Here is a 26,008-nt window from a genome sequence, read left to right as displayed (position 1 = left end):
AAAAAATATATATTTTTTTAAATAGTTTGATTTATATATTTTTTGTACAACTTTACCAAGACTTGTTTTTTTCTTCTCAAAGCTGATTTATATTTCTCCCTCACTCCTCTACTTTTCCTTTTTCTCTATCCTCTCTCTTTCTCGCTTCCTCTCTCTCTCTAACTATCTATCCTCTCACTTTCTCTCTATCTTTCCTCTTTTTCTCTCTCCTTCCTCTCCATCTTTCTCTCTCTCTCTCCTCTCTCTTTCTTCCCCCCTCTCTCTCTTCTACCTCTCTTTCTCCCCCCTCTCTCTTCTATCTCTCTTTCTCCCCCTCTCTCTTCTATCTCTCTTTTTCTCCCCCCTCTCTCTCATATGTCTCTCTTTCTCCCCCCTCTCTCTTTTATCTCTCTTTCTCTCCTCCCCCTCTCTCTCCTCTGTCTTTCCTTTTTCTCTTTCTCCCTCCCCTCCATTTTTCTCTCTCTCTCCTCTCTCTTTCTTCCCCCTCTCTCTCTCTCTTCAAGTCATTCATACATTATTTATGATATATTAAATTTAAAAATAAATAAATTTGTAAAAATAATGGCTTATTGTTGGCATAGCGTCGGAAATAATCACAAGTGTAGGCCGGCCATTTTGCCCAGACATATTGTAGATCTGGCAACGTAGGCTTTTGTTTTATTACAGTAATCTTCTCCTCAATAAAATTTGACTGTCGTTTTATTTAGCTTTACAAGCATTTGTTAACTTATCTAGAAAATAGTAGTAAAATCCTTGTAACGTGTACCCTTGTGTTTCTGTGAGTGATTAAGCTGCATGCAAAGGACGAAATGTTATCTATGAGGGGCACTAATAGAACTTTGGTTTTTTACTAGCCTTGATTAATATAGACTCGTCATATATTTTTATCTGTTTTGACTATGAAAAAGACTTTTCTAATAACAAATCGAGTAGAAGTTGATTAGTCTTGTTTTCTGTGTATATATACGTGGGCATTTGTGTAATGAATCGATGATTCACTACTAGCAACTTTGCGGACTTGCATCAGATGAAATTTATGTTGAACTTCCAGTCCCAATAAAAGATTATTATAAACTTCTTATAAAACAAACAATCGTAAAATCCGAGCAGAGGACTCCTCATAATCTATTACAGAGGACAACAATTAATATGATTTATATTGCCTGCCTCGTTCTTCCTTGTTACCCGACCTTGCACCGTCGGATTTTCCCTTTTCGCGGACTCTAGAAAATCCGTTAAACGGGAAGTATCATCATTTCGCTGGGTGGCTGCCAATATTACTCTGAGGAGTTCATCGGCCAAAAAGAGGGCATATTTTAAGGGAAAAGAATGGGAATTGTAACTAAATTGGTCTTGGAATTTGGACGTTTGACCTTTAGAAAAACGCTACGAATTTACCCGGGGAACATTAACTCAGGTAAAGGTTGGTCGTAAGTCATCAAAATATTTTCACGTTTCCGTATTTTCGCAACGATATTTACGTTTATCTCCACCTGTAGATTCGGTGTCCTTCCTCGAATATATTTTTAATTCTGCAACACTTTTAAGATCAGGCGTCAACGCGTTAAAGATAACGTCCTAGATCTCACTTAGATTGCACATGCAACTATGTTCAATACGGTCGCAGTAATTACCATTCAATTGCAACAGTTGACCTCGCCGACCATGTCCGACCCGAGATGGTCTGAGGGTAAATTGTCTTTCTAGCCTAAAGCTTGAAGATTATGAAATTTTACAAGTTCTGTTTTATAAGTAAGGTAGATGTTTATTATTGTATGTACTATATAACAAACGTATCATTAAATGAACTATTAACTTAAAGATTTATTTTAAGCTATTTCTAATATATTTGACGTATTAAAAATTTAGGAGATGTGGGGACTTTACAAGATTTTATTTGTAAAGCACTGCATATGATGTTTCTTCACCTTTTTTACATATTTTAAAACATACTGGTTGTTTGCGTTACATTCAATATTTGGTCTTCACTTTCTCTCTCACTCTCTCTCTATCTATCTATCCCTTCATCTCCCTCCCTCCCTCCCTCTCTCTCTCTCTCTCTCTCTCTNCTCTCTCACTCACTCACTCTCTCTCTCACTCACTCACTCTCTCTCTCTCTCTCTCTCTCCATCTCTCGCTTCATCTCCCTACCCCCTCTCTCCCTCCTCCCTCTCTCTCTCTCACTCTCTCTCTCTCTCTCTATCTATCTATCCCTTCATCTCCCTCCCTCTCTCTCTCTCGCTCTCGCTCTCTCTCTCTCTCACTCACTCACTCACTCTCTTTCTCTCTCTCTCCATCTATCTATCTCTCTCCTTCTATCGCTTCATCTCCCTACCCCCTCTCTCCCTCCTCACTCTCTCTCCCTCCCTCCCTCCCTCTCTCTCTCTCTCACTCTCTCTCTATCTATCTATCCCTTCATCTCCCTCCCCCTCTCTCTCTCTATCTATCTATCCCTTCATCTCCCTCCCTCTCTCTCTCTCGCTCTCTCTCTCTCACTCACTCACTCACTCTCTCTCTCCATCTATCCCTTCATCTCCCTCCCTCTCTCTCTCACTCTCTCTCTATCTATCCCTTCATCTCCCTCCCTCTCTCTCTCTCTCACTCACTCTCCCTCTCTCTCCATCTATCTATCTATCGCTTCATCTCCCTACCCCCTCTCTCCCTCCTCACTCTCTCTCCCTCCCTCCCCCTCTCTCTCTCTCTCTCTCCCCTTCTTCTTATTCCTCTTCTTCTTCTTCTGTTATTATAAATAAAGCGTTTCAAATCGCTTCTCTCTCTCAACCTGAGACAGTCCATCTAGGTGTATTATTTTGAATTTTTTTAGACATTGAATCATATTTGCACAACGAACCATCATGCATTAGGTCACAAATATGGATATATATTCAATCCTTGATTCGTGATATTTCGATGTGTACGCCATCAATTTGACCGGCGACCTGCTTCTAATCGGCATTCGATGGTTTTGTCCTAATTGGCCGTCGGTCGGGTTTTTTCTAGGACGTCGTCGGTTTCGAGGTCCATGCACCTTTAACGCTTTTAAGCAATGCACCTCAACTGATTTGGAAGCGAGGTGGCGTCGTTTCCTGCGTCCGCGACCTCGTCGACGCCTTACTTGGTATAGCGCTTCTAGCCATTCTAGCCTCTCCCGTCTCCCTCCCAATCACCGTTTATGGCCAAATATGAAATGCTATTTACTATTTGCCTACGTATTAAAACATGACGAACGATTCTACGTCCGAAGGCGAAAGTTTTATTGCGTAGACTACGCATCATTTCTTAAAGGATACGTGTTTTCCTTTCAGTATAAGTAAAGAGTTCACCTGATTCTATGCTTTATCTTGTCAATCGATATATAAAAAAAGTGTTTATTTAGTGAACGGTTCGCATTAGATGTCCTTGTTGCAAATTGAATCCCGTCCGGTTATAAATTTGATTAAGTTGTAGGCCCTCTCCGTACGATATTCAACCAACGCCGACCTACCACCAAAAAACCCGTATTTATTTTATAAAGGAACCTGTATTGAACGGAGAAAACTACGTTTCACTCATGAGATAAACATGAAACAAAACACGAAAACGAAAACCAAATCTATGGATTACTTCTGATCAATTGTAAATAAATTGATAGTAAGAACTAGCAGTCCACCCCCTTCCCCTAAAATTTGGCCAAATAATTTCTTTAACTATCTCGATTTAAAAAAGAAGAAAAAAATTTGAACGTGGGAGCCAAAATCTATGTGTCAACAATAGTACTCTTAGAAGCAAAAACTGGCTAACCTCCATTGATTATTTTACAGCAATATTGGTCCGTTTTAAAAGATTAGAGGTAAATAAAACACGGATCAAATCTCCCGCTTGTGTTTTGGATTTTTGAAATAAATCTTTAAATCGTCAATCTCTTATTTGTTGTTTTTCTTTATAGGTTTTGTCTAACGTTTCGGTGGTTTGATTTTTTTTAAGTTGTTCTATTTTTTAGTTTCCGAATTGTTTCAATGATGGTGTTAAATGATACAGATTCGGCTAAAATCTTGGCATTGTTGGAAAACGGAAGAAGTCAAGCATATGTGGTCAGGGTACATTCCTAGTGCAACTTTCCGAAGGGTGTGGTGATTAGTGACCGTTAATCGATATTTATTTAGAAATCGTGAGATGCGGTCTGGTGTGATATAGGTTTCAGAAAAACATTTCCTTTATCGTGCCAACGTTTCGATCTTTATTGAGATCATCTTCAGGGCCTGGGATTTACAAACATTGTTTACATATAACAATTACATTTTGGATGTGGAAAAGTGAATTTGTACAATGCAAAATATATTTTTTTATATATTCAATCAATTATGTACGTAAACAATGTTTGTAAATCCCAGGCCCTGAAGATGATCTCAATAAAGTTCGAAACGTTGGCACGATAAAGAAAATATTTTTCTGAAACCTACATCACACCAGACTGCATCTCACGATTTCTAAATAAATTTCCGAAGGGTTTTCCATCGCTACCATGATCATGAAGGGTACCCAAGAAGTCATGGATCAGGACGACATCGTGTCACATCTCAGAGAGATGATCGTTTTAATCTTTCGATGTACTCGATAATCGAGATTCTATCGCTGTTGAGATCAACCGACAACTTCAACCAGTTAGAAATGTTAATGTCAGTTTGCACACTACAAGGTTTCAAAAGTTGGATTTCGTGCGAGACGACCTGCCACTGGTCCTGAACTTGCGACAATGCATAGGTCAGCTTGGTTAAGTTTCGCAAGAAATCACGTCAATTCGTCTGAACAAGATTGGACTAAAATCTTGCTCATGCGTGACTCAAGGTTTAGTTTGAGGCCTTCTGAAGATCGAGAGAGGATTTGGAGAAAAACAGAAGAGTGATATACCTCAGTTTGTCAAGTACAGAATAGACAGTAGACCATATAATACATACGTGTATATGCCAATCAAACAGAAGTCTGATCACTTATTCTCTCCCAAGAGTTCTCGATATTCCTCAGGGCGGGGTCGAACCCACCCCATTCTCCTAATAACTTACTTACACTCTCCAGACGTAAACACATCCCAAAGTACTGATATTCTTTGGGGCGGGGTCGAACAACCCCCCCTTCCTTTCACGCTAATAAATTACTTTCATTTCACTAAACTAACATAAACACAACATCCGCTACAAACATAAAAGACTGTTCACAACAATTTTTCCAAGGTACGCAATATTCCTCGAGGCGGGGTCGAACCCACCCCATTCTCCTAATAACTTACTGTTACCCTCCAGACTTCAAACTTCCATCCCAAAGTACTGATATTCATTGGGGCGCGGTTGAACAACTCTCCCTTCTTTTCACGCTAATAAATTACTTTCATTGTAATAAATTAACATATAAATTTAAAAATTCGCCGCCATGCCCCAAGATTCATTATAATTTTATAAAATATCGACATAACACATTTCATTAAAAAAAAAAACGATAAGGCTAATTGGGGAGAAAAGCTTTCGCGTAATAAGTCATTTGTTATTTTCGATCTCGTTTTCTGTATAGATATTTAATTTTTAATTGAACCTTTTAAATTAATTGATGAAGGGTATTTCTCGAAAGCTAAACCAACCTACGAATTTTTTTCTAATTGGCATTATCCTCGGCGGTTTATGGATATAAAAGTCATAAATATTTGTTTAACAATGTAAAAATATTTAATTGGTTATCTATTGAAAAAAATTGACGGTACATTATACCGAATGGTGTGGGTTTTATTATCTTAATAAAAAAAATAATGGCTTCATCCTGTGAACGAAGGCTATAAAATGATGTTTACCAACATACAATGGGTCTTAAAAATTAAAAACAAAAAATATTATTTTTCTGATATCATATCTGATTTGTTTGTTGTTCATAGTTATGTCTATAAAAGTAATTAGTTGAACATTTAATTGACGAGTTCATCGCGTTTAGAGGCTTGTTTTACTACCTTCGACCAGTTTCGCCCACAACCGTACTCGACTCATAAATAAAGACCCCTATTACAAAATAATTTTTAATTATTGTTCATAATCGTTTGTGTTTTTATAACATTGGCTATTTCGGCTGTCTCTAATCGGAATAGGCGCCCGGATTCCTCCGGCGATCGAAAATAAAACTGTGTAGAGACAGAGAGAGAAAGAGAGAGTCAGAAAGAGAAAATCAGTGGCAGGGGAAGAAAGTGGAGGAAATTTCTTGGGTTATAAATGAATTACCTCTTCTAGCTCATCACTTTGCCAAAAGTGCCCTAAGAATGAATATTTTTAGCACAAGTAAACGACGCTCTGGGTCCCGTCCCGACCTAACGACTAACGTAAAAATCCGATGTTTATTTGACACCCGAAATTAGAATTTCAACTGGAAGTCGTTTCTGCCCATGCTATAGAAAGAGGAAAAAATTTTAAAAATTAAAACAGTGAAATCATCTACATGTGATAAGAGATGAGTCATTCAAGTTTTATCAATGTCTGAGGTCCCCCACTCGTAAATTTACGGATACAAATCATTGTGACTAATTTACAAAATGATTGTGTACGAGACTTAGAATTGGAAAAGTTTTTTGGTTAAGAACGTTCTGTTGACCATTGCCGGGTCTGTTTATATTATTTCAGCGCAAATCAGTAACAAATTGATCTTAAGAGAAATACTACTTTACTGATTATTTTGTAATTCATGCTGAACCGGCACAGAATCACTTATTGGGTCCCTCTTCACACGCAGGTTTGTTGAATTAACCTGTCGTTCGACAACCCTATAGTCGATTCAGGAACACCGACTCGCATACATGCGTTCCCATATACTCGATCGTCCTTAAAAGGACATGAGGATCTTTAATGTCCGCACCTAGTCTATTCGGCCTTATCGTTTTGATTCTCAAGTTGAGAGCTGACGCACGTTCGCATACGCCACAGCATTGGTGTAGAGGCAGCTCAGCCCCGAAGGGTCAAGACAACCTTGCTCCCCGCTTGCCCATTCCGAGTGGTCGGGTCTGAATTAAGCATCAGACTGTATGCCGCGCGCAAAGGGCTACCTAAGCCGAAATACATCAGCCTGGTCTCCCGCGCACTCCCTAGGTAGAGAAGGCCTCTCTACCTCCCAGAGTAGTGGGGCTTCCCCAGCGTAGAAACTGCCGGATCCACTCCGGTCGCACTCCTGACGGGGCACTGCCACTTAAAAAAGCACATGCACCGGATGGGAGTACAGACAGAAGAAACACTGTGCAGATACTACCAGGAAGAGGAGGAGACCGCAGAGCACATTTAATGTTTCTGTGAAGGTCAATGCTGGTGCAGGTTATTGCAACTAGGACAAGAAAAACCACAAGCAAGATACTTCAGCAAGGAACAGCTGGCAAAGCTCCTTAAATAGAAAAGGCCGCTCTACCTTCCAGAGTATTGGGGCTTCTTTATCGTAGAAACTACCGGATCCGCTCCGGCCGCGGTTTTGTTTAAAGAGGAATTGCTAGCCACCCCCTAGAGGAGTACCGCCTAAGGTAAAAGCCTCCAATTGAGCTCAGCCTATACCTACGTGCAAAGCATACTCGAATAGGAGCAACCGATTCACTACCAATTCTCATCCGCCACTACTCACGCATTCCAGGGACTTTTCAGCATAATCATAGCGTCCTCAACGCTTATACGCTGCCGTCCGATCCGCCGTAACCCGTGAGGCCGGGTGTATAACGGAGGTCATACGCAAGTTTTGTGCGAAGGTCACAGGTAGAAGACAGCCTCTTCCCGTTCCCGCCACTACGAGTCTATTCCCATTGTAACAGGGGCTGAATTTTGGGACATTTCTGTTAGCCCGTAGTACAGATGGTTATGGACCCTCCCCCGTCTATGCAGACAGGATCTGGTACCCTAACCATCGTGTACCTCTGATAAGGCGCCCGCCGCCCCATGCCGACAGAGTACAGCTTGTGCTTTACAGAGGTTGCCACGCCCTCTGGGCTGCACCTTTATTTTGTGCCCGGACACCCCCCTTGTAACCAAGGGTTGGGAGGGGTCACAGGAAACAATGAAGGAACCTAGATTGAGAAAGGGACGTGGATGAGGACACGAGTTGCACCTTTTTCAGAGCCCCGAGCCTTAACCACATTGTACCACCCGTCGTCGCTTTGGTACCACATAGAGTGGGCCACAACTCCCAGGGTGGATCCGACTCGCATACACCCGTCAACTCTATTACAAAACCTGCCCGTTTGATTTAGTGTATTGAAAACACAATTTGCGCAAAACGCCCGCCCGAGAATGAAAAAAAATTTGATCAGCTTGTGGAGATTTCTTACCCGACCAATTTTGGCCTAGATTAAAAGCTTTCTTTGTTTTTGGATGCGTTTCTACTTCCCGCCAGACGATAATCGGTTACGAAGAAATGAATTAAAGGCACCGTTGAATAAATTCTAGGCGCCTCGCCAAAGCATCATTTATAATTTGTTTATTTCGAGATTTCGATTTTTTTTATGCTATCTGCGTATATAAATTTGTAGGAAATAGAAATTCGCGCTTGTTTGAACACTTGCGATGTTAAAATATGTAAAATTTAATTGGCTAACTGTTAAAATAATTTATCATTGTGAAAAGGATGTTTATATTTTGTGCCGTCTCGCTCAGTACTCAGTAGTGTCAAATATGGTAATTTCTTGTCATCCAGTAATGTAAATCGCGCTGGAGCACATACAGAGAGTGTTATAGACTGAAATCATACCTCAACACACACACGAAAAATAGTTTTAATTATACATGCAGCCTTTTGAAAAGGTAAAACTGTAACAACACGCTGACGAATGCTAGTCTAGTTTTCCAAATTAATGGAAATTTTTTAACATAAACTAAACTGACTAACTCCTGCTTGCAACTTGTCCGCGTGATCGTAGGGAATGGAACACGTCGGATTTCTATTTGACAAACGGCCAAATTGACAGGACCTTCGTCTACGATGTTGCTTTTTCTAGGAGCGACTCCTCTATTCTATTTGTGCGGTCGCCCTGAACCTCGGTCCCTTTCAAGGCTGGTGTCTATCAAATTTCTTGAACCACATCCGCCCATGCTCATATAACAAAAGAGAAATTGTTACGATATGTACTATTCTTGTAGTCACTAGAAAATATTTCTTTCTTAGTAGTTTTCTTCTTGAGGTCTGCAAGGTGATGGACTGATTGTTTTCGTTAATTGGAATTTCGCTGTAAATCGTTCCTGTCGTCTAAATGAAATGAATAGAGTTCTTCGGAAAACTTGCAAGCCTGTTGGCAATTTTGGCTAGAGCATTTTTCAATTTTTGAAGATGAATTGTATAAGGAATCAGATTCTTGAGCCTATGACCTAACTTTATTTCTACAGGAACAGCTGAAATCGGGAATACATCTCTAATTTATTTGAAGGCTTTTTTTTTAAACATTTAACGAAGATTTGGCGTATCCAGATAGTTTAGTTATCATATTCGACTGTCCAGGTAATAAGGAATGAATGAGCAGATTCAGGGGGTTGCTATAGAGCGCCCTTTGTGAGCTACAGCATCCCCCTGTTCTGTACTTCATGGTGTGTTTGTTAATTCATTCAGAAACGTGAGTATTTGACCGTAGTTGAATTTTTTTCACGGTTGAACTATCTAATACTTTCTACTGAGGCCACTGTTACGTGAATTGAGTTTCCTCTGCCTCCTTGTAAAACCTACTCAAATCGTGTTGATTGACAGTCCTCATGTGATAATGTGGTCTGCTGTCTCCCGTTAAGAAGCATGTTGAGATTCTTCTTCCTGCTTCCTCTGATGTTTTGTGGGGTGTCCTTTCACATCTCGATTCGATCCAATGTCGGTTCCTGTCATTTCCCACTTTCATCCTGTTTCCTTTGTTAGCTACAGCATCCTCCTGTTCTATACTTCATGATGTGTTTGTTAACTCTTTCAGAAACGTGAATATTTGATCGTAGTTGTATTTTTTTCACGGTTGAACTATCCAAAAACACTTTCTACTGAGGTCCACTGTTACGTGAATTGAGTTTCCTCTGCTTCCTTGTAGAACCTACTCAAATCGGGTTGATTGACTTGATGCCGATTTGGTCTGCTGTCTCCCGTTAAGAAGCATTTTGGGATTCTTCTTCTTGCTTCCTCTGATATTTTGTGGGGTGTCCTTTCACATCTCGATTCGATCCAATGTCGGTTCCTGTCATTTCCCATTCTCATCCTGTTTTCTTTTCCAAGATGCTCTTTAATAGTATGAATCCCAGCTGCCATATAGCAGCTCTTGGTCTTTCAGTGACGTTTCTTCTTTCCCCTATGATCTTATTTTGCACACCTATTTAGTGTTGCAATTCAGCACCATTTTCGACATTCGAATTCAGTCTGATGACTACATGATATGTCTTTGATTTATGGCGTCTGTGAATAACATGGACTTAGGGTTGAAAGGTGTACCATGGGCCCGGCAGGGCACTTTATGACAAAAAATTAGTTATTACAATTGCGCAAAATAGAACAAAGCTGGGAATAAAAGGCAAAAAGATCGATATTTATTTCAACAGCCAAAGAGCGATCAAAAGCATAAACATCTCCAATTCATTTGATAAGTGCTATTGTTTGGGCTTTAAAAATCGGTTGTTCATTGAAGTTAAGCAGCTTTTTTGAACATTTGCCTGCAAATTGAGCATATTCTGACATCTTCGTGGACATATACGACTGGTCTGTTCCAAGTCAAATGCCGAAAAGACCAAAACAGTAAGATCGGAAACGACCATCAAATTTAGATATCTCTCTCTCTTCAAGTAGGAATCTGGGCTGAAACAGTGGCCAGGAGAACTTTTGAAAATAGTACAAAAATATGACAAAGCTTTGAACTTTACAGGAATAATACTAGTAATGTGGTATTGTTATTGTACAGTAATTAATAATAAATCAATGTTAACGTTAAAAGTTGTAATAAATTTGTTATTATGTGAACACTATTTCTTATACTAGTCGAAATGTATGGAGGCATGTTGCAGACTGTTGCTTGCATGGTTTCGGTGGCGGGTCGCGCTTTTTTTCAAAAAAATTACCTTTTTTCGTTTTTCCATCTAGTCACATATTCTAGGATATTTCGCGTCAAACGGACCAAGTTAAACCGCGGAATAAAAGACAAACAGACTTTCGGTTGCAAACAGACAAAAACTTCACTGCGTATTAGCGTCCTCCGCCCACACGCCCTCGGGGAGAATCTAGAAAAGGGTAAATAACCAGGATGTGCTGCGGCTTTCCGATGGGGCCATAGACACTGGAAATAGATATGGATACATTTCCTGAGTGATGTGTAAACTTTTTTTTTATTTTAGAGTGCCCTTGAACAAAAATGTATACCCTTTTGAAAAATATCTTCTTTTTGTCCGATGCTGTTTTATTGTAAATACCGGAATCCCGGGGTAAAATCAGATCCTCAGAATGCATTTCCATCTATCTTCCTACCTATATAAATCATTACAAGAAAAAAAATATAAAACTAATAAAAACTTATTAAATTCATATGTCATCTTTTTATACATTCTCATGAATCGTTTACTTGATAGTTGCTTCATACTTAATTGATCTCTGTTTCCATCTCTTATTTGTCTATAGGTAAAACATAAAATTTACTCTCCAATATTAAAGTAAATGCTTAGCGCCAAACTACCCTTGGGTATCGCGGAGAGGGGTCTGAACCACTTTACAATACTTTTTCCAAATTAATATCAAATAAAATTCCAAGTGCTAACGAGATTCGAACCCAGAACCTCTAGCGGGACATATACGAATATACTCACCCCGAAGTCTTATTGAATCATATTTTCATAAGTATTTTTACAAAACATAAAAGAGAAATATTCGTGATTATGACAAAATATCATAATAATATGTAATAAAATGTGACAAAATAGAAAAACCATGCGAGGGGGTCTGAACCACGTTATAATTTCCAAATTAATATCAAATAAAATTCCACGTGCTAACGAGATTCGAACCCAGAACCTCTAGCGGGGCAAATACGAATACACTCACCCCCCATAGTCTGACTTGGCATGGTCAACTTGAATCATAATCACATAAGCATTTTTATAAAACATAAAAGAGAAATATTCGTGATTATGACAAAATATCATAATAATATGTAATAAAATGATAATAATAAATAAAATAATAAAAATATGGCAAAATAGAAAAATCATACGAGGGGGTCTGAACCACTTAAAAATACTTTTTCTAAATTATCATTATAAAATTCCAAGTGCTAACGAGATTCGAACCCAGAACCTCTAGCGGAGCATATAAATGTGACTCAGCCCGAAGTCTGACTTGGCATGGGCAACTTGAGTCTTAATCACAAGTATTTTTTAAAAACATAAAAGAGAAATATTCGTGATTATGACAAAATATCAACGAAAATTGCAACATATTCAGTTTAGAAACTTGACAATTTGGCGAAAACGGCCAGAATTAATTAAGGTTTTTAGAAAAATTTTGAAAAATGGCAAAAAGGAGGGGAAATTCAAAAGGTGCGGTTGAGATGGGAAGTTGGTGTCCGAGTGGATCGAGGTCACGATAGCTCAAGTGGTAGAGCAGCGGCGTGTCAAGCCGAAGATCGTGGGTTCGAATCCCGCTCGTGCCATTGACTTTTTTATCTCAACTAAAAACCTTAGTTAATTATAATATATTAATTGGTCAAGCGGACCACGAAATTAGTGAATTTAATAAATTTTCAATTGATCTTTATTTTATATTGAAAATTAGTGTCACGAGCGGGATTCGAGCTCACGACATTAGCCAAAACTCGTGGGTTCGAATCCCACTCGTGACACTTCCTTTTCCATCTCAACATTAGATTAAAAGTATAATTAGTTAAAATAATTAATAAGTCAGTTATGTCAGTTGCATTTATATCGATTAATCTAATAATAAATTTTCAATTGATCTTTATTTTATATTGAAAATTAGTGTCACGAGCGGGATTCGAACCCACGATTTTTGGCTACTGTCGTAGATTCCAATCCCGCCCGTGACACTTCCTTTTAGATCTCAACCTTACATTAAAAGTATAATTAATTAAAATAATTAATAAGTCAGTTATGACTACTAATTGCATTTATATCGATTAATATAATAATAAATTTTCATAATTAATTAAGATTTTTAGAAAAAATTTGAAAAATGGCAAAAAGGAGGGAAAATTCAAAACCTGAAAACCTTAATTAATTGTAATATATTAATTGGTCAAGCGGACCACGAAACTAGTGAATTGTCTACAATAACTTGCGAATATGAAGAAAAATACGTAAAGCAGAAAGGAAGGAAAATGAAAGATTAAAAAATGATATTATATCATTAAGATACAAAAAAGGGAAATTTAAACTACGCAACTTGTTTAGAATCACCATGAAACGAGAAAAAACCCAGAATTATCTGTAACGGTGATGAACATGCAGTATGATCATGATGGTCGTCTTTCCTCTCTGTATTTTGTTGTAAATCATTTTATAGACCAGCTTTATACAATTATAGACGCCTTTAGATTGCCTGCCACTACAAGGCCGTTCTCTTGATAATGCTTGATAAAAAAAACTATATATTCAAATGCCTTACGTTTCCCTTCGATGTTGATAAATTGTAAATAAAATTTAATCCAGAATTATAGCAGTTCCTTATCTCTTAGCTCAAGTAAACCAGAAGTGTCAATATTTATGGGTTAAAGTTTAATTTAACGCGTACAGCCATGTTATAAATTTAAACTTTCATTAATTAATTTTCATCGATTTAATCGCAATTGCTTAATTACAGACCATTTTGACGGAAACTGCGACCTCTATGCTTCAATAAAGGGAAAAACATGTCGATCGTATTTAATCGCATTTCCAGTCATTTTTCTCGGTCGGTTTGCCAAGAAAAAAACGGTTAAAAGTAGATAAAGTGAATCAGAATGCAAAATCAAATGTTTTGGAATAATCCTACTATGAATATCATTCCAGGTCGGTCGGAAGTACAGGATTTAGAGGATTAATCAACTCGGTTCCTGTCAGCCAATATCCCCCCGGGTTAAAAATCAACCTCTGATCAAATTTTCGACCTTGTCCCAAAGAGAAATGCAAACGCCATAAACACCAATCTTTGTAGTAACTAGGCCCAATTTGGTCTCCGCCGTTTGGAGGTTATTGCGTAGGGAAAAAGTCCCTGGGATAAACTTCTCAACTAAATTTGAATATATTTTCAGATGTGAGGTAACAACTATTTCCAGGAGAGTGTTTTTACAACACGACATCCTCAAACAAAACATTTTGTTTCTTCCCTGTGGTTGGTTTGTTTATTTTGTTATAGAGGCATTTTAAATGCAAGCAGTACAAACATAATCCGGTATTTTTTTTTTTAATTAATTTATTTATTTTTTTTTTACTTGGAGACTTATAGATGTTTATAATTAAAAAGAGAAAAAGCCAACTACATACAACTGTTGTTTTGTGTACAGGGTGACTCAGTACTCATAGAACAAAGTTCGTCAAGTGCCTCTAAACTTCAAATGCAACAAAAAAGTTCATCTGACCATGGTCCAATTCTCAACCCTTTCACACATATTCAACGTTTAATTTTTTTTCCCACCTATCTACGGTTTTCGTCATAAATCTTTTCGTAGCTCAAAGAAAGACCAATCAAAACCTGCTAAATTTTCAACCTCATTGGAAAAAGTCAATGTAGAGCTTGGCAAAATTCGTAACTACTTCTTCCTTTAATAAGAGTGGCCTATATTAACTTAATAAAAGAGAACAAAAAGAAAGAAAAGTGAAACCAAATACGTAACAGAGTGGAACAACCAACAATTGGACAAAGCATCTGCCGTAAACAGACAAAACGAAAAAAGAAGAACAATACAGAAATTTGAAAACCAAACTTTAACCTAATAAAAAAGCACAAAAAGGAAGAAAAATGAAACCAAACACATAATAGAGTGGAAACAGTGAACAACCAACAGTTTGACAAAGCATCTGCACTAAACAGACAAAACAATAAAAAAGAACAATACAGAAATTGTTAAACCAAAATTTAACCTAATAAAAAAGCATAAAAAGGAAGAAAAATGAAACCAAACACATAATAGTGGAAACAGTGAACAGCCAACAATTTGACAAAGCATCTGCACTAAACCAACAAAACAATAAAAAAGAACAAACAGAAAGAAAAATGAAACCAAACACATAATAGAGTGGAAATAGTGAACAACCAACAATTTGACAAAACATCTGCACTAAACAGTCAAAACGATAAAAAAAATAACAACAATACAGAAATTGTTAAACCAAAATTTAACCTAATAGAAAAGCACAAAAAGGAAGAAAAATGAAACCAAACACATAAACACAAATAGTGAACACCCAACAATTGGACAAAGCATCTGCACTAAACCAACAAAACGAAAAAAAGAAGAACAATACAGAAATTGGTAAACCAAATTTGAACCTAATAAAAACGCACAAAAAGTAAGAAAAATGAAACCAAACACATAAACACAAACATAGTGAACACCCAACAATTGGACAAAGCATCTGCACTAAACCAACAAAACGGAAATAAGAAGAACAATATAGAAATTGATAAATCAAATTTGAACCTAATAAAAACGCACAAAAAGGAAAAAAATGAAACCAAACACATAATAGAGTGCAAACATAGTGAACAATTGGACAAAGCATCTGCACTAAACCAACAAAACGGAAATAAGAAGAACAATATAGAAATTGATAAACCAAATTTGAACCTAATAAAAACGCACAAAAAGTAAGAAAAATGAAACCGAACACATACTAGAGTGGAAACATAGTGAACAATTGGACAAAGCATCTCCATAAACAGGCAAAACCAAAAAAAGAAGAACAATACCGAAATTGTTAAACCAAATTTGAACCTAATAAAAAAGCACAACAAAAAAAGAATAAATTATTTGGTTGTTAACTATTTTATTGTCTCTTTTTTTATGTGTTGATTGTTTGATTTTTCTTTGTTGAAAAAAAATTAAATTACAATTAATTAAGGTTTTCAGTTCAGATGAAAAAACGTTAATGGCACGAGCGGGATTCGAACCCACGATCTTCGGCTAAAAACCTTAATTAATTGTAATGTATTAATTGGTCAAGCGGACCACGAAATTAGTGAATTTAATTTAATTAAATGTTGAATATCTACGAAAGGGTTGAGAATCGGAGACCATGGGGTTCGTACGAACTTTTGTTGCATGATTTCTACTCTATCATTCGTAATTGATTTCTTATTAATCATTCCAATTAATTAATCTTTTTATCTAGGATTTTTAGTTGAGATGAAAAATTAGTGTCATGAGCAGGATTCGAACCCACGGCCTTCGGCTCAATACGCCGCTGCTCTAACCACTTGAGATGCTGCACACTTGACTTCGATCCCCCCCCCCTTGAGATGAAAGTTGGTGTTCGGTGTGCGGCGTATTGAGCCGAAGGTTGCGGGTTCGAATCCCATTTGTGATACCAATTTTTCATCTCAACCAAAAACCTTATATTTCAAGATAAAGTTTGTTTTGATGATCTATGACACGAAACGCATCTGATCAAGGACAAACGGCGAGAACGAGCGGACCCCGGAAAAGAGTTAGAACGATCAATATAATTTCTGTATTGGTTGAATACCATACAGAAATTCTCTTTATGCCATAGTATGACAACATAAATGTCCTCAGGTGAATCACTTGTCAATAAGACAGATTGACGTGCGCCAGAAGCCGCGATATTGCTTTTATTCTCAATTCTCGTTGGAGTAAAAAAAAAAAGCCGTGTGGAAAAGTGGAAGGAGTGCGCTTTAGGATTGACAGATTCTCTTTTAATGTGTGTTGAGAAAAAAGCAGCGTGGCGTCGATAGATCTCCGTTTAAATAGGTCAATTGGGCTTAAATGCGGCTAAATGTGCAGAACGGAACTTTTAATAGCTTTCCACGGCAACCTTTCGGCTCAGAATGGGATAATTAATTTAAACTCAGCCTCTTTGAGGAAGGCCTCCCGAGGCCGGTTTGATACCAAATATGGGCGGCCGAGGGCTGCCTTGTGAAGGACTGGGGCGCACTCCGGGCACATTCGGACAGTTGGTGTGAATTAGAAGGAGATACACTCCGTGAGAGACGTCTCAAGGGCTTTTTCGAAACGAAAAACACATGTCTCCCGCCGGGGATTTTCGCAATGAAAAAGTAAGCTGGGAAAAGCAGAAAACAGAGGTTTTTCATTATGTCAGAAGAACAAGTGAAATTTGGCAACGGAGCGCAGCTTCTAGGGAAATGTGCAGAATCGCATTGTAAAACCCAACAAGGCCGGATGCAGAACAATTCTACATGCATCCTGGGTGAAGGCCGACTGAACCATTAGCTACTAAAATAAATATTTGCCCAACTGCTTGAAACTATGAACAGTATCGATTCACATACGAATTTTCAAAAGTTTTGGCGAGTTCACCGACCTACTGTGCAAACACGGCTTAACAAAGGAAAACGCTGATTTTCGTCAGACCTTTACAAAAACATGTATTCTCCCGAAATGACCAATGTTTGAGTTTGATAACTTAGAAGTAGGAAATCACTTAGAAAAATCTGTTACAACCCATGTAAAACATATTTACGATCGTCATATTTATTTAATCGCTTGCATCCCCAACATAATCTACATTTTGCCATCATTTGATAACCATAATTTCTCAGTCATGTCGTACAGGACTTAAATCGTTTAAAAAAGTTTACAGTGATTGTTTTCCAAAGTAAATTCACCCTTTTGCAAAGTAATTTCACTCTTGTTTTAATCAAATTCGCCATTTTGCAAATTAAATTCACCATTTCACTAATAAAATTTACCCTTTTTCAAATTAAATTCACTCTTAATAATCACATACGACTTTTTGCTAATTATATTAACTCTTTTACTAATCACATTTCCCCTTTTGTAAATCAAATTCACCCTTTTTCAAATTAAATTCTCTCTATTACAAATCAAATTCACCCTTTTTCAAATTAATTTCGTGCTTTTGCAAATCAAATTCACCCATTTTCAAATCAATTTCGTGCTTTTGCAAATCAAATTCACCCTTTTTCAAATTAAATTCTCTCTATTACAAATCCAATTAATTTTCCCCAAATTCAGGGGTTAAATATAATTTGCAAATGTGTGCATTTAATTTGTAAAACAGTGAATTTAATTTGGAAAAGGATGAATTTGATTAACAAAAGGGCAAAATTGATTTTCAGGTGAATTCGATTTACAAAAGAGAAAATTGCTTTGCTGAATTTGGGGGGGATGAATTTGATTTGTAATAAAGTGAATTAATTTGAAAAAGGGTGAATTTGATTAACAAAAGGGCGAAATTGATTTTCAGGTGATTTCGATTTACAAAAGAACAAATTGATTTGCTGAATTTGATTTGGAACAGAGTGAATTTAATTTGGAAAAGGGTGAATTTGATTAACAAAAAGGCGAAATTGATTTTCAGGTGAATTCGATTTATAAAACAGCTAATTGATTTGCTGAATTTGGGGGTGAATTTGATTTGTAATTGAGTGAATTTAATTTGGAAAAGGGTGAATTTGATTTGCAAAAGGACGAAATTGATTTGCTGAATTTGGGGGAGATAAATTGGATTTGTAATAGAGTGAATTTAATTTGGAAAATGGTCTATTTGATTTGCAAAAGGACGAAATTGATTTGCAAATGGGTGAATTTGATAATAAAAGGGCGAAATTGATTTTCAGGTGAATTTGATTTACAAAAGTACGAAATTGATTTGCTGAATTTGGGGAAGATGAATTTGATTTGTAATAGAATGAATTTAATTTGGAAAATGGTGAATTTGATTTGCAAAAGTACGAAATTGATTTGCAAATGGGTGAATTTGATAATAAAAGGACGAAATTTATTTTCAGGTGAATTTGATTTACAAAAGAGCAAATAAATTTGCTGAATTTGGGGAAAATTAATTGGATTCGTATTAGAGTGAATTTAATTTGGAAATGGGTCAATTTGGTTTGCAAAAGTGCGAAATTGATTTGCAAATGGGTGAATTTGATAATAAAAGGGCGAAATTGATTTTCAAGTGAATTTGATTTACAAAAGAGCAAATAAATTTGCTGAATTTGGGGAAGATGAACTTGATTTGTAATAGAGTGAATTTAATTTGGCAAATGGTGAATTTGATTTGCAAAAGTACGAAATTGATTTGCTGAATTTGGGGGAGATGAATTGGATTCGTAATTGATTTTCAAATGGGTGAATTTATTTTGCAAAAGAGTGAATTGAATTAAAATCTGTATTATTGGCATAATATATTTAAATATATATATAAAAATTAATATATATAAAATAGAACACTTTAAAATTATTTTTCTAAATACACTGAGAGGGAAAAAAGTGGCCACCCTTAATATTTTTAATTATCTCTTAGGCAATCCTCTGTTGATTATCTTACAATATTTGGTCCGTTTTAAAGGATTAGAGGTAACTTAAACACGGACAAAATCTCCCATTTGTGTTTACAATTGGATTTTGTAAATAAATGTTTGAATAGTCAATCTTTTCTTTGTTGGTTTTTCTGTAAACTTCTTTCTAACGTTCCGGTGGTTTGATTTTTTTTAAGCTGTACCATATTAAAGTTCAAATTTGTTTGAAAGATGGTTTTAAGTGATACAGATTCTACTAGAATCATAGCATTATTGGAAAATGGAAGAAGTCAAGCGTATGTGGCCAGGGTACATTCCTAGTGCAACTTTTCGAAGGGTCTTCCATTCAGAGAGATGATCGTTTTATTGTTTGTGTACTCCGTAATCGACATTCTACATTTAAGTTGTTGGCAATTAAGCAACAACTTAAACCAGTTAATGTCAATTTACACACTGCAAGGTTTTCAAAAGATGAATTACGTGCGAGAAGGCCACTAGTCCAGAACTTGTGACAACGCATAGCTTGGTTAAGTTTCGCAAGAAATCACATCAATTCGTCTGAGATCACTTAAGAAGTTAAATTCAGAGATGCTACGGAGGTGGTAGTGTGTTTGGGCAGGCATTTCTACGTAAGGTCGCACAAACTTGATCTTCAGAACTTCTAAACAGGTGGACAATACATTGAAAATGTATTAGAAGATGATCTTTATATACCGGATATCCAGTAAATAAAAAATAAAAATTGCAAGTATTTACTAAAGGAAAACTAGGATGGCCACTTTTTTGACTATCAGTGTATATAGTCGTTTTTTTACTCATGTAAAAAGTCTGCTTAACTTATTCACATTCTACACAGTGTTACAAGTTTTACTACTAACTTTGATTAATAAAATAATATTTATATGATTGTCATATAATTTCCAATTATATCATAGGCTAGATTTAGAGGTATATTTGGAAACATGATGTGGATGTCAATGATGGCATGATTTGGATTTTCTAAATTCTAGGCTTGTTAGAAATTCAGAAAATAGGGTAGATAGTCCAGAACGTCCATCTCTCAATAAATTCAACTACTAAGGAATACCTGGGTTTTTTCAACCTTCATAAAATTTTCGTGATTAGGCTTCAATTGTTCTTTTAACTTTTTCAGTTTTTATTCTAGTAGTTTCAAAATTATGTACAGGACCGCGTCATTAAGTTCATAAATCAAATTTTGCTTCATTAAGTTTTAACACATTTGGCAAAAAATGGTCGCAGGTGGTTTTTTGGCAACAATTGTTAATGGCGACAAAGCTTAATTGGGCGTGCTTACATCCAAACTAAAATAGATTAAATTAAAAGTTTTTTTCTTTGGGTCTCCAGGGTGATGAACCTGTAGTTTGTACGTCTTCGATTATTTTAGTTCGCTTATCCTTGATGTTTTGAATAATTATTAACGATTCAGTTCATTGCCTGCTCCTACCAAATCAAATCCTTATGTCCTACCCTATGGCATATTTTCATTAATTTTTCCTACTTAGTTTTAACCCTTTTATTTATTGTTGAATAGAATTTTAATACACTTTAAATACTCATTGTAGAGTTTTGTATGTCAATTGTTAATACATTCACAGGACTTAATAAATCAGACGGCTTAGCAAAATAATTATCTGGTTAATTGGACGACTTCGTAACTGCAGAAGCCTCGGCGTTGAAGTTGTGGTGTGCATAAAGTTTTCCAGATAATTTTCTTATGTGTTTCCAAATCTTGGTGCTATGCTATTTTGAATTGGTTAACTCAGAACAACTTACTATCTTAAATACATATGGTCACCCATGATATGGTCGTGAGGGGTGGGACGCTTGTATGGCGTTAACTCTGTTTGCTAGTGTGATAAAAAAAATTGACTGAAAAGAACTCAAGATTCAGCATTGAAGATAGTGACGCCTGACATAACAAACCAGCGAGGATAGGCGGACCAAAACGAACAAACTAAATTAGATTAGCTCTATTCTTCTAAATCTGTAGTCTTTGTTTATTTATGAAATTTATTAAGTCTGCTTGAGATATTCGATTTAATTCAGCTAATGTCCGCGGCTTCAGTTTAGTTCAAAGTTTTACCAAAACAGTGAGGATAGACGGACCAAAATGAGAACAAACGGCCAAAATAAAATATATTAGATGTATTCTTCTAAACCTGTAATCTTTTTTTAAATTATTAAGTCCGCTCGAGTTATTCAAAGTTAGATATTATTTTAAAGTTTTACGTTGACTTAATTTCATGGTAGTTTTTTCACACTGGTCTGTATGACATCTTGTCGATCATGTACTTTTCCGAATTGCCACTGAAAATGGTGACATTTTCAACACATAACGCGTCTGGCAAACCAAAACAGCGAAGATAGGCGGACCAAAATGATATAAAAACGACCAAAATAAAATATATTACATCTATTCTTCTAAGCCTGTTTTTTTTTTGTTTTTTTTTTAAATTGTTAAGTCTGCTCGAGTTATTCAAAGTTCGATCTTATTTTAAAGTTGTACTTTGAATTAATTAAGGTTTTTAGTTGAGATAAAAAAGTCAGTGTAACAAGCGGGATTCGAACCCACGACCTTCAGCTAGATGCGCCGCTGCTCTACCACTTGAGCTATCGTGACTTCGATCCACTCGGACACTATCTTCCCATCTCAACCTCACCTTTGAATTTTATCTCAATTTATTCAACTACAGACCTTAATTAATTGAAGGATATTAATTGATCAAGCGGACCACGAAAACTAGTGAATTTAATGATTTTTATTTATTTTTTATTTTTTTAACTATATACGGTTTTCGTCAAAAATCTTTTCGTAGCTCTTGAAATCGTTTTTGGGGAACTCAAAAAGAAAGCGTTGAAATTAGCGTTTCATTTTAATTTTTGTTAAAAAAAAGACCAATCAAAACCTGCTAAATTTTCACCTCATTGGAAAAAGTCAATGTAGAGCTTGGCAAACTTCATAACTACTTCTTCCTTTAATAAGTTTGCTAGCGGTATACTTAAACTACGTATACGGTTAAAATGAAGTATGCCTTCACTAAAGCTCTCCGTGGCCATTTCATTTGTCCCCAAGAATCAAATAGATTACACGACATTTGAAAAAAGGAGGGAAAATTCAAAAGGTGGGGTTGAGAAGGAAAGTTAGTGTCCGAGTGGATCGAAGTCAAGATAGCTCAAGTGGTAGAGCAGCTGCGTATTTAGCCGAAGATCGTGGGTTCGAATCCCGCTCGTGACACTGACTTTTTTATCTCAACTAAAAACCTTAATTAATTGAAAGATATTAATTGGTCAAGCGGACCACGAAAACTAGTGAGTTTTACGTTCACTTAATTTCATGGTAGTTTTTTCGTTCCGATCATTTTGGTAAGCCCAGTCTCGCTGTTTTGCGTTTTGGTCTGTCAGACCTGTTCCGCTCCTTGCCATGTTCAGTAATTGGTCTGTGTATTATTTTGTTGATCATGTACTTTTCCAAATTGCCACTGAAATTGGCGAAAAGTTAAACGAACAAAAAAAATTATCAAACTACAAGTTTATCGACAGGGCAAGATGTTCGCTGAATTATTCGGTACTTTTACGTAATTCGATCCTTCGTTGATTCCTTTATTGTACGTTTTTCCACAAAGCCGAGTAGGTAAAGTCAGCATCTGAACTTTTCAATTATGTTGTGTTTGTTTTTAAATACTGAAAAGTCTCAGTAGTTTTTATTAGTAGATAAGAACTAAGGAAGAAATGGCCCGGACTTTATAATAATTGAAGGTTGTCAGATTTGACAGTTAAATATGAGTCAAACTTCAAGATTATTCTTAATCAACCTGTCGAAAGTGATCCAAAAGGCCAGCAGTTAGCCCGTGCCCTCCTCGGAGGATGATTTGATTTTTGATGAATTTTGATCGCAGGATGATGTTGTACTTGCTCAATGTGAAAGCGGCGGTGCCGAGCGATTTATCCAACCTCGTGAATACCCGGATCCAAGTTGGCAGAAGCCTTTATTAATTAACGAGAAGCTGGGTCAATTAGGATGAAGAATAGAGGCTTCCTTTTTTGTTTGAATTGTTGAACGGCCAGATTTCCCACTCCTAAAAGGTTATTTATCTTCGTAATTGTCCCGTCTGGGGCCAAAAAACTTATTTTATGCTGCAAACAAGAGACAGGTTTTTCCCTTGACCAGTTATTTCGCGATAGGGGAAACCTGTTAAATTTGGCCGGCTCCTCTGTTGTTTCAGCTCTTTCAAATCAGATTTTAACGAACCCAATTATAGCAGATGTATTTAACTGCCAACGTGGTGTCGCTGTGACATAATTTATTCAAACTTCAAATCTTAAGAAGGTGATAAACCTTACTGCGACTTCTATTCTGGTCAAAAGACAACCAAGGGGGGGGGGGTTAAAGATAAAGTATTATTTCATGCTAAACCTGCATTGGGTCATTGTTGGGGTCCGTATTAACTCGCTTCAACGAACGTGGGTGAAGACAGCCCCATAAGTAGCCCAATAGTTCAACACGAGATCACCGTCACCCAGATCGACTTTTAACATTGCAAAAAAAATTCGGAGTTTTTTTTAATGTCTAACATATCCTATAAAAGTCATAGATTTGAGAATTAAAGAAAAAATGTTTTTATTGCTTTCGGCAGTTGGGTGAAAATAGGCTAATTGCAGAACATTAATTTACCTCTTTGAGCCTTGTTAAAACTGGCATGGTATCAAGGGCACCAGGCTTTTGACCGAGTATGGCACTCTGGGCTGCTGTGGAAGCTCAAGAACATCCTACCAGCAACCTATTATCTTATCCTAAAATCCTATCTTAACGATCGTTACTTCCAAGTATCCCAGAGAAATTCATTGTCTCCTATCCATCCTATTCTAGCAGGTGTCCAACAGGGCAGCGTGCTCGCTCCTTTCCTTTATTCAATTTATACCTCCGATCTACCTACGCAACGTAACACCTTCACCTTTGATCATACCGCAATCCTTTCTCCTGATAAAGATCCTGTCACAGTTTCCCGTAATCTTCAAAATCACCTAAACATCCTAGAATGCTGGCTCCGTCAGTGGAGAATCAAGATCAACGAAACCAAATCAACAAACAATATTTACCCTAAACAAGAAAACACTCCCACCACGTCAACAACGTTCCCACACCAAGTGCGAACCATGTTCGATACCTCGGACTCTACCTGGACAAACGGCTGACGTGGAACCCCCATACACGACTTAAGCGTAGACTGTAACGTAAGATTTTTCATGCTTAAACGACTACTCGACAGACGATCAAAACTCACTAACAAACAAAAGAAAACTTTACATTGCCCTCCTGGCCCCCCATTTGGACATACGGACTTGAACTTTACGGGACTGCTAAGCTTTCAGACCTCAATCGAATCCATTCCCTTCAATCCAAAATCCTCAGATCAATAGTCGACGCCCCTTTCTATGTATCCAATCACACCATCAATACCGACCTAAATGTCCCTCTTATTACCGAGCTGGCCCAATCCCGCTACAAAACGTTCCATTCCAAACTACCCCATCTTTACTCATGGGTATTGAGACCCATGAGGGATCTTTAACGTCCGGACTTATCCCCAAGGGGACTTCTCAGACGCCTAGTGTTCTCGAAAGAAGACCACGAAGATTTTACATGCATGGACTTGTCACTTCCCTTGGCCAGCGAGGTAGGTGCTAACCAAGTTCAGAAGTTGCCTAAAAAGGGCACATCTATACATGTGCCTTACAAAAGGCAGTTTTGTGGTTTCCAGCACAGCCTTTTAGCCATGCCTTTCGCCACCCCCGGAGAGATAGAGAAGGCACTCTATCGCCAGCTCCGGTTGGCCGGTACCCTTCAGCTAAGGTACAATTTGTTTACAAACCATGACCACCACGAGTCCAACCTCAATTAGTGGAGCCGCTTGGATACTCCACTCCTATGGTTCAGTATTATTTTTAAGGTTTTCAGTTGAGATAAAAAGTCAATGGCACGAGCGTGATTCGAACCCACGATCTTCGACTTGATGCGCCGCTGCGATTGTGTGGTTGAGATGGGAGGTTGGTGTCCGAGTGGATCGAGGTCACGATAGCTCAAGAGGTAGAGCAGCGGCGTATCAAGCCGAAGATCGTGGGTTCGAATCACACTCGTGCCATTGACTTTTTTATCTCAACTGAAAACTTTAATTAATTGTAAGATACTAATTGGTCAAGCAGACCACGAAACTAGTGAATTATTTTTATCGCCCACCCTGAAGGTCATACAAACTCCCTACCCGTTTCCTGTGGCGTGCGGGTTCAGTAACCCAGGAATCCTCTGCCAAAGCAGAGGGGTGAGAGGGAGGTAAAAGGAAACGGGTAGGAAGGATAAGGGAGGTATTAGGGATATTGCCTCCATCATTGGTTACCCCCAGGCACCAAGGTTGATGGTCGGATTTTGCCTGGGCCCACAGGGAAGATGTCCCTAACCATCCAAACTACCTCATCACCCGAACCCTTTCGTCAAAAACCTGTCATCCACCTCATTACCTCATAATCCAAACAGAAAACTGAAGCGTCGGTGGCC

At 37.3% G+C, this 26,008-nt stretch overlaps 1 protein-coding gene and 1 non-coding gene across 8 annotated transcripts in view; both read left to right on the top strand.

The window, feature by feature from the left end:
• The window catches only part of LOC106662231 (triple functional domain protein), a 351,395-nt gene that overhangs the window by 308,704 nt on the left and 16,683 nt on the right, over positions 1-26,008 (top strand). The window lies entirely within an intron of this gene.
• Positions 12,556-12,628, top strand: Trnad-guc. Its single transcript has one exon. It is a non-coding gene; the product is annotated as a tRNA-Asp (tRNA).

The sequence above is a fragment of the Cimex lectularius genome, unplaced genomic scaffold (genome assembly GCF_000648675.2).
Source record: "Cimex lectularius strain Harlan isolate CLEC.00 unplaced genomic scaffold, Clec_2.1 scaffold170, whole genome shotgun sequence".
NCBI lineage: Eukaryota > Metazoa > Arthropoda > Insecta > Hemiptera > Cimicidae > Cimex > Cimex lectularius.
The sequence above is the reverse complement of the archived record's forward strand: the minus strand, read 5'-3'. Positions and strand labels throughout refer to the sequence as shown.